The following is a 10159-nucleotide window of genomic DNA, read 5'->3' as shown; positions in this document are numbered from 1 at the left end:
GTCTGCCAGCTATAGCTCCAATTCAACCCCTAGCCTAGGAATTTCCACATGCCTTGGGTAAAGCCCTAAAAAGCAAAAAAAAAAAAAAAAAATACTTTAAATGTAAATAGAATACTCCCAATTGAAAGACATCAAATGGCTGAATGAATACAAAAACAAACATATCTATTTGCTACCTGTAAGAGACTCTTTTAAGATCTAAATATACACATAGACTGAAAGTGAGGGGATGGAAAAAATTATTCCAAGCAAATAGAAATCAAAAGAAATATGGAGTGACAATACTTATATTAAACAGAATAGATTGTAAAACAAGGACTATAATAAAAGGCAAAGAAAGATATTATATAGTGATCAAAGGGTCAATCCAACCTAAAGATATAACAATTGCAAATATATTTGTACCCAATATAAGAACACCTAAATACATAAAGCAAATATAATCAGATATAAAGGGAGAAATTGACAGTAACACAGTAAGAGTAGGGGACTTTAACACCCCACTTATATCAAGGGACAGATCATCCAGACAGAAAAATCAATAAGGAAACACTTGCCTTAAAAGATACATTAGATAAGATGGACTTAATAGATATATACAGAGAGAGAACAGTCCATCCAAAAGCAGTAGAATATACATTCTTTTCAAATGCACATGGAACATTCTCCAGGATGTATCACATGAAATGAGTCTCAGTAAAATTTAAGAAAACCGAGATCATATCAGGCATCTTTTCTAACTATAATGCTATGAGAGTAAAAATCAGCTACACGAAAAAAAATGCCAAAAAACAAAGACAGCCACAAACGTGTGTACATTCATACACACACACATACAATATGAATATATGGATATTTGGGTTTGTTTCCAATAAAGAATTAAATCTCTGCCAAGCTTCCTTTTCCCCTCATCTCAATCACCCAGTCAGGCTCCTCTGTGCTTGATTTTTGTTTAAGATGTCATTCCCGCATGACAGTGAAGACCAAAAACATTGGTGAGTCCTGGTGCTCAGACTCTCACTCTTGTCAGCCAAGTCCAAGAAAGTTTAATTCATCTCTAAAAGATGGTTGACCCTGCAGGAATCCAAGAACAAGAAAATAATGTCAGAAAACAAAGTAACAGTTCAAATATGTTGTGACTGATACTGTGTATGATGCTCCTACTTGGAAATTTTAATGGACCCATCCTGTAATGGCCATTACTGATTGACAGCCTCAAGCAGGGACATTGACATTTAATCACTGGCAACTTCTATACTAGAATATATATATATATATATATATATATATATATATATATATACACACACACACACACATACATACATACACATATGTATGTGTGTGTGTGTATTTGTTTGTTTAGTGCCATACCCATGGTATATGGAGGTTCCCAGGCTAAGGGTCGAATCAGAGCTACAGCTGCTGGCCTACACCCCAGCCATAACAACATGAGATCAAAGCCACATCAGCAAACTACACCACAACTAACAGCAACGCTGGATCCTTGACCCACTGGGCAAGGCCGGGGGTGGAACCTGCAACCTCATGGTTCCTAGTCAGATTCGTTTCTACTGCGCCATGATGGGAACACCTATACTAGAATATATTTTTAAAAGGAGAAAATTCACATTTTTGAAGAACAGTCAAATTTAATTGACAGGAGAAAACTTAGATTTCCAGGGGTCTAAGAAAATCAGGCTATGAATCAGATTAAGAAATTACATAATTTCTTCCTAGAAACTTGTCCAACTTAGGTTGAAGTGACATCCTTTGGTGAAACTCCAGAAGGACAAGGTGTCTGTTTTCATGCCAAGATAAACTTTGAGGACAATTCAAGATATATACAAAAAGTTATATTTGTTATAGACAACAAATAAAAATTGCATATACTAAAAATTAAGTCACCAAATATGACCTAAAATACATAAAACTTGATGGGAATGCCACTTGCTTTGTGAATGGACTAGACATGGCTCTGACATCATTTCTCTTCGTGGTCAAAGCCCAGCCAACTTCAATCTCAGTGGTGTTAGGGAAGCTCAAGTGTATTAAATATTTTAATTGCTTATTGCTGATCCTAAGGTTGAAGCCATCTTCAGCAAAGTTTTTGTCGGAAAAATGAAATTTTCTACTATTGCTGATAACGTTATTAAAGACTGCTGAAAACGAGAATTTATGTTTCTGGTGGTCAGGCTTGAAGGAATCAATGTCCAGGAGTCCTGAACATACTCAGCAACATCCAGTTCTCTGTTACTTCTGGCATCGACTTGGAGGATGCAATCAGGAAGGCTGTGGTCAGCATGGCAAGGAAGTACTTCCTTTCTCTCTAGTCCATTGTGGATATAAGTCTCCATTCCTAGAAAGAGAAACCGTTCTCATTACTAGGAAGAAGATAGTTTTCCATTTGGGGAAAAAAGTGAATGGGCATCAGGAATCATATGGAAAATCTTAAAATCTATATTTTTTTAAGGAATAGATATCTAGACTAAATAATTCTGATCTTGCATACAATTTTCATCAAAATAATGGCCCATTTTCTTATGCTATATTCTTTGCCATGGTAAATCTGCCAGTGAACAGCTTTTTGTTGGCTTTTGGGAGCAATCTATATGGCCAGTGTGGATATAGTGAAAAATTCAAATCAGGACCTAGTTTATTTATGAGAATTCTGCTGGACGTGTAGTCCAGAAAGGGGGGATTGGGGAGGTAGGGAGGAATGGAGAGAGAGAGAGGGAGCGAGAGGAAGAGAAAAAAATCTCAGGCAAAAGATTACATATAAAACAAAGGGTTGATAATCTATTGAAGCTATTGAAATGATGCAACTGAAATATAGCTATAACAAATAGTTACGACATGATGGGAACTCCATGGACAGACTTTCGATAGGAGCCCATTGGAGGGAGTGTCTCTGATATATCTTTCTTTAGTATGTCCAGGAATTTCCCACATACAATAAAAATACTCCACTGAAGAGCATGCCTCCTCTTGGCTCAGTAGCTCGGCACTGCAGTGCCCTGTTACTCATGCAGTGTGGGTATTCAGGTTATGTACAAGTCTGTAGCTTTGCAGTTCATGGGATCATGTATTTAAATGTATTAGTCACTGTATGGAGCAGCCTGGAGCAATGTGCCTTTGAAAGTTTGATTTTTTATTTCTTAAAATTCCACATAACAGCCACGCTTAGAGTACCTGTTCTTTCTGTTATTGTAGAAAGGGCATCTCCTCTATGAAGCACCTCTTAAACTCAAAAGCAGTGTTTATAAATTCACAATTCATTAACTTCCTTCACTTCAATAAGCATTTATTGAGTGCCTACTGTAAATAACATATATTTATTTCTAGGGGAGATTCCACATTTTTGGTACTAAAAATTTTGGTACTAAAATTAGTTGTAGCCCAAGAATAATAATAAAATAATACCTGAAGATCATTAAAAGATAATAATTTAAAATAACTAACATCTCCACATTGTTTTCACTATGTACCAGACACTATCATAAGTACTTTATATATTAACTCAACTAAGATGAAATTGAGCCTTCGCAAGTTGCTCACTTAATTGATTTCTGTGGACTTGGGATAAAGAAGATGAGAAATTGTGTTGGCACACATAAATTGCTTTTTTAAAAATCTCATTTTTATTTGCTAGATCACTTTAGCCAGTGTTTCCTTTGAGCCAGTATGGCAGGATTATCAATAATTTTTGAAGTTAGAGAAATAGCCAATGATAATTGGGAGAAATTTTGAGGCTCAGGAGACCCTAGCAAATAGGTGAACCAAAATGTCTTTTTAAATTTATGACATCTATCTTTTTATGCAACTAAAAACTACATATTACTTACACAGACTAGAATTGAATTATATTTTTCCTGGTCCGTACGTTGTTGAGCCCAAGTTCTAGTGCCTGACACATAGTAAGGCCAAACAAATTGAAACGTTGGAATTTGGAGCAAAGAAAGGTTTATTCTAAGGGCCAACCAAGGAATATGGGGTGACTTCTGGTCTAAAGATGCTTACTCTCCATAGTTTTTGGGGAAGAGCTTTTATGGGCAAAATTTGGGGAGGGGAGTCTGTAGGGTGTGTGACCTTTTCTGATTGGTTAGTGATGAGGTAACTGGGCAGTGCTCCAGGAGTCTCAGTCATCAGCCTTCTGGTTCCAGCCAGTCTGGGGTCCATATGCTTCTGCTCAGCCTGAAGTCAGCATCCTCCACCTGGATGAGGGCCTTAGTTCCTATGGAAGAACTCAGAGACATGCACATATCAGATTGGTATGTGCATATTTTCAGGAGAAACTTGGACTTTCCCCATGCCTGCACTACTATGTCTTTTTTTTAAAAAAAAAATTTGTTATGGTGTCATTGATTTACCATCTTCCTTTAATTTCTGCTATACAGCAAAGAGACCCAGTCATAATATACATCTATATTATGTCCAATCTTGTGGGTTAGAACATGAGCAATTATTTCTTGACTGTCTTTTTTTTCTGCATTCCCTCACTCCCCTAATTTTAACTGTTTGAATCTGCCCTTTAGAACTCAGGGAAGGGAGTTCCCATTGTGGCTCAATGGTTAATGAATCTGACTAGGAACCATGAGGTTGCGGGTTCGATCCATAGCCTTGATCAGTGGGTTAAGGATCCGGTGTTGCAGTGAGCTATGGTGTAGGTCACAGATGCGGCTCCGATCCTGCGTTGCTGTGGCTCTGGTGTAGGCTGGCGGCTACAGTTCCGAATAGACCCCTAGCCTGGGAACCTCCATATGCCGCAGGAGTGGCCCTAGGAAAGGCAAAAAAAACAAAAAAATAATAATAATAAAATAAAACTCGGGGAATGTCTAGAAAGCTGAAAAGTTTTTTCCCTACAAACAAGAAATGGGGGACATAAAAAGACTTTTGTATCTAGGTGGGCCCCACAGAGTCCTATTCTGTTTCAAACCCCCCTTTTCTTTGATAATCTTGAGGGAACAAGTGTGGGACAAGAAAGGGAATAACATTTTAGATAGAGAGTTTGATCATAAACTCAGCAGAGGAAGTTAGTTTTAGGGGGACTTGGTTTCACTTTTTCTGCTCTTGTCCCTAGATCAAAGTTCTGAGTGACTCAAGGGTGCCTCATACATGAAAGTAGACAAGTATCCTAAAATAAGAAAGTAAGGGATAAAGCATCCAAGAGAAAAATAAAAATTACAACAGCAGTGCCATTATTTTTTTCAACATCTCAATGGAGAGTCAGCTTCAGGTGAAGCAAGTGAATCACAAAATTGTCCATGAAGGCTTTTTTCTTTTTTTGTCATTCTCATTAAAAGAGCAGAAACTCCCTCTAGCAGAGATACTGGTAGCTCAGTCCTAGTGGAATATAATTTATACTTTCATGGTTATAAACATGAATGATAGACATTTTCTTCCGTGACTGGAAAATTTGCTAAGACAACTCTAGTATACCTAGTTATATGGAGAAGGCATCAAAACTATGGTTGATTTTTTTTTCATTCTAGTAGTTAAATTGGTTTTTGTTGAATGGGAGGAAAAGGGCCAGGAATTCATGGAGCAATAGTTTTGCATCAGAATCAACAGGTAAACAATTTCAAATAAACATGCCAGAATATCACCTAGGCCTAGTGAATCAGAACTCTGGAGGGATGGGGCCCATGTATGTACATTTTAAAAAATCTCCCAGGGGGCTCTAACGTTCTCAGAGGATTAAGAACCACAACACTTAGGAGATAAGCCAAGTTCTATAAAAGCATTAACTTCAGCTCATTTGTTTTGTATTTTATTACAGTCTTGCAATAAAATAATAAAATTTTTTTCTTGCCCAAGGCTAAACCTTCTAGATAGGCCTATTGTGGCCAGACTCTGATGTGGTTATCTCCTTTCTTTGCCTGAGTAAAACTAGTGCTCTACTAGCACGACAGCAGAAGCATTTGATAGCCACTCCACAGTGCAAAGCAATGTTTGCCGTTGTTTACCATTAACATTTATTAGGCTGTGGTAGGCAAGGTAAGGCCACAAGAGACTGGGCCGATTCATTTACAAAGGAACATGACATAGCAGCTAGAAATGGCAGCAAAGCCTTAAAGTAAAACATTTATTTAGCATAATGGCCAACATTTACAGGGACTTACTTTGTGCCAGAACTTATTTAGAGCGCTTTATTTGCATTATCTCATTTCATCATCATGACAACCATAACGATGAAGTATATTTTTATCTCTACATTAGAGATGAGGAACCCGAAGCAGAGAGAGGTCAAGGTCACAAAGCTGGCAAGATTCTAGGCAGTCCAACTGTGGAGCTCCCATTTAAACTACTATGTGATATTGTCTTTCAGAATCATACTAGTTGGCTGCTCTTTGGTGAGAAGGAATAAAGACTGCAAATTTTTTCCTTCTTTTCTTTTTCTTTTCTTTTTTTAACTAATTTGTTAGTCAAAGCAGAGCTATGCAGAGTGGCCACGTGGGGTGTATTTTAAAGAAAGGACAAGAAAGAGTGGATATCACCATATACTGATATGTTACCAAACTTGGGTCCACTTACCCAAACACAGTAAAGCCAGTCTTACTGACACTGAGTTGTGGTGGAAAAAAATTCTGCGTTTGTTGGGAGTTTCCAGACAAGGAGTCCTGAACCACTAATGCTCAAAAAACCTGAACTCCTCCATGGGTTTTACGAAAGCATTTTTAAAGGCCAGTTGAGAGAGGAGAGTCACAGGGTACGTGATTAGCTTGTGTTGGATGATGGTGAGGAACACTGTAGTGTCACCGGGGTTAACATTATCAATTCTCAGTTTCCAATAGTTCTGGGGTCTACTCTACCTGCCCCTGTAGTTAACGTCTTCCATTTAGTGGGGGTTTTAGCACGGGTAAAAAACTCGTAAAATGTGCCTTGGATACTGTTATCTGTATATCTCAGAAAGGAACTAAAGATTCTGCGACTGTCATATGACTGATTTACTGTGGGTTTTTGGTTTTTTTTTTTCTTCTTTTTTTCTTTTTAGGGCCGCACCCACAGGCATATGGAAGTTCCCAGGCCAGGGGTCAAATTGGAGCTGTAGCTTGCCTTGTCTGCGACCTACACCACAGCTCATGGCAATGCCAGATCCTTAACCCCCAAGCAAGGCCAGGGATCAAACCTGAAACATCATGTTTCCTAGTCAGATTCATTTCCCTTGTGCCACAACAGGAACTCCAGATTTACTGTTTAACTTGTGTGTTCACTTGGCCCTGCTACTTTTGCCACGAAATATTCACATCCTTTCAATCATTAATTGTTGAGTCAGGCTTTTAAGACTCAGGTAGGCTTTTGGGTTGAAGTTCTGCTTCTAGTTCTAGTTATGTGATCTAGGGAAAGTTGCTTAACCACTCTGAGCCTCAGATTTCACATTTGTAAAATTAAGGATGTAAAAATCACTCCTGGGGTCATTTTTGCTGGAATTAAATAATAGAATTTGTTAAGTGCAGTACTTACTACCTAAGTAAAATGTAACTGTAAATAGATATGTTTTAACATAAAACTGTGCGCTTTTATTCATGTAAGAACACAGACATGAATGTAAATCACTCAAAATCTATTTCCTCCTTAAACAGTTTATACAGTTTGGCTTTTAAGTTTCAGTTGCTGTATCTATAAAATGGGATATGGAGATGTCAATAATTAGAATTATTTTGAGATAATTTTATGGGCTCTTTAATAATCTGATAATCTGAGCACTGTATTATCTGGCTTCTTTGCCCCTTGTACTTTATAAAATTAAAACATTTCACATAAAATAAAAATTCAGAATACATTAGAAACTTGACTGTTACTCTGGAGCAGATTTTTAAAGAGCTTTATGTTGATAATTTTATTCAATGGTTGAACACTTGTAAAAGCAGCAAGATTGCTTGTTAAGCATGTAGACTGTTGGGCTCTGGCCCCAGAGGTTTTGAAATACACACTATAATCCATTGGGGTTCAGAGAAACTATTCAAACTCCTATTTGCTTTTAGCTGACTCATTGTGTCTAGTGGGGTCTGGAACTTTGTGTTTTTTACAAGTACTGCTGTGATTCTGTAACTGAGCAAGGCCCTGTGGGGCTCCTGGGCACAAAAGCCTTTCTGTGTCCCCCATTCTTGGTTCTTAGGAAACAGGCCTCATTTAGCCTCCATGACCTTCCCTGAGTTCCTAGGGACAGGTTTAGACAGTTGCTAATCAAGAATGGAGGGGATGCAAAGACAAGGGACGAACAGTCAAGAAACAATAGGTACAGCCTTGGGGCTGGATCCTGGTTCCCTCTCAAAGGGATAGACATAATAATACAGGCATCTTGTCCTTATGCTTCTTTTAGAAATGAATTCTTTAAAATTGAACAGCTTAGAGTCCTTCCTTGTCCTTTTTCCTGGCTTAATTGCACCCTAAACATGACTACCCATAAGCTAAAAATTAGGAACCCTGAGCACAATTGCCAGTGGGTTAAAAATTATTAGCACATACATTTTTTAGGAACTTTCCTAGTTTGTTCTAATCTCTGATCAATATGCCCTTTTCGCAAGTCTGTTATTCTAGGCAATAACCCAGAAGACTACCATCATGATCATGCCAAGATCTCATGGTACCAACCTAGATTCCACCCCCCAAAAAGAAGAATGTATGTTTGCCTTAAACCCTGATTCTTATCCCAAACTTGTTTTTCTCCTTTTTAACTATAAAATTTCCCACAATTCTTTCCAAAGAAGGCACAGTCTTTAAGGCATTAGCCTGCTGTGGCCTCCTTTGCCTGGCAAAGCAGTAAAATCTATCTTTTACCTCTTTACCCCAAACTCTGTCTCTGCATTTCAATTCGGCACTGGTATACAGAGGCCAAATTTTGGCAACAAGTCTGGTGCAATTAGTCTGAGGACGATCCTTTGAGAAACATGCCTGAGTGTAGTGGCTTCTAATGTCCAGTGAACATACTTAGGTTATCTAGAAGAATATGCTGAAAATTCCATTTATAGTTTTGTCCAAAGCAAATGAATCTCCATTTACTTTTAGTATCCTAGAGGTTTCATTAGGTCTGCGTGTCTGATTGTCACTTGTCACAGACTTTGAGAATGCTCTAAAAGAAGAGAGTGGAGTGGGAGTTCGCAGGCAGAGGAGCTGCCTCTGGCACCCTCCTTCCTTTGCTTTCAGTAAGACATCATTTTTTGTGCCTGGCAAATGCTTATATAACCCAGAAACTATTTTTCCAAAATGGACAAGTGGGTTAGAAAAGTCTTAATTCCCTTCAGCAAGGATGAAGATAATAATTCAAGCATAAATAACCAAAAGAAAATGGCAAAATTGATGGTCCTACTATGAGATCTTAGCCACAATGTAAGTAAAAGCTAAGGCCATCTAATTGGCTCTAACAAATCGCCCCAAGTTAGAAATGATCATGATTATATGAAGTACAGATTTACATCCAGGATAGTTAATGATGAAATTTGTCCTCTCTGAAAAAGTATCTTTGTATTTTGGGGTCTTTGAGAGATTAATGATAGTATGAAATCATTAAAGTAGTTAGACATTTAAAAATGAAGTGTTTTTCGATTTTTAAATCTTTTTTTTTTTTTTTGTCTTTCTCCTTTGCTAGGGCCACACCCGTGGCATATGGAGGTTCCCAGGCTAGGGGTCCAAATGGAGCTGTGGCCACCGGCCTATGCTAGAGCCACAGCAATGCCAGATCCAAGCTGCATCTGCTGCGACCTACACCACAGCTCACGGCAATGCTGGATCCTTAACCACTGAGCAAGGCCAGGGATCAAACCTGCAACCTCATGGTTCTTAGTCGGATTCATTAACCTCTGCGCCACGACAAGAACTCCAATTTGTAAATCTTTTTTTATAGAGTTAAGAGAAACATTTTTTGTTGATGTTGTTTCTTAGGGCTGCACCCACAGCATATGGAGATTCCCAGGCTAGAGGTCCAGTTGGAGCTGTAGTTGTTGGCCTATGCCACAGCCACAGCAACACCAGATCAAAGCTGCATCTGTGACCTACACCACTGCAAGGCCCAATCCTTAACCCACTGAGCAAGGCCAGGGATCAAACCTTCATCCTCATGGATGCTAGTCTGGTTCATTTCTGATGAGCCACAATGGGAATTCCCAAGAGAAACATTTTTATTTAATTGTTTTAACTTTAAAAAAATATCCATAAATCC

The 10159-nt window shown here is 38.3% G+C and overlaps 1 long non-coding RNA gene across 1 annotated transcript; it reads right to left on the bottom strand.

Annotated features, from left to right (window-relative positions):
• Positions 1-856: 856 nt before the first annotated feature.
• LOC125111890 (uncharacterized) lies at positions 857-4455 on the bottom strand. Its single transcript, XR_007130964.1, has 3 exons — positions 4090-4455; positions 2233-2359; positions 857-1074 (listed from the first exon to the last, which is right to left on the bottom strand). It is a non-coding gene; the product is annotated as an uncharacterized LOC125111890 (long non-coding RNA).
• Between the last annotated feature and the right edge of the window lie 5704 nt (positions 4456-10159).

This window comes from Phacochoerus africanus, chromosome 11, assembly GCF_016906955.1.
Source record: "Phacochoerus africanus isolate WHEZ1 chromosome 11, ROS_Pafr_v1, whole genome shotgun sequence".
Classification (NCBI taxonomy): domain Eukaryota; kingdom Metazoa; phylum Chordata; class Mammalia; order Artiodactyla; family Suidae; genus Phacochoerus; species Phacochoerus africanus.
Note: the sequence above shows the minus strand (reverse complement) of the source record. Positions and strands in the feature narration are given on the sequence as shown.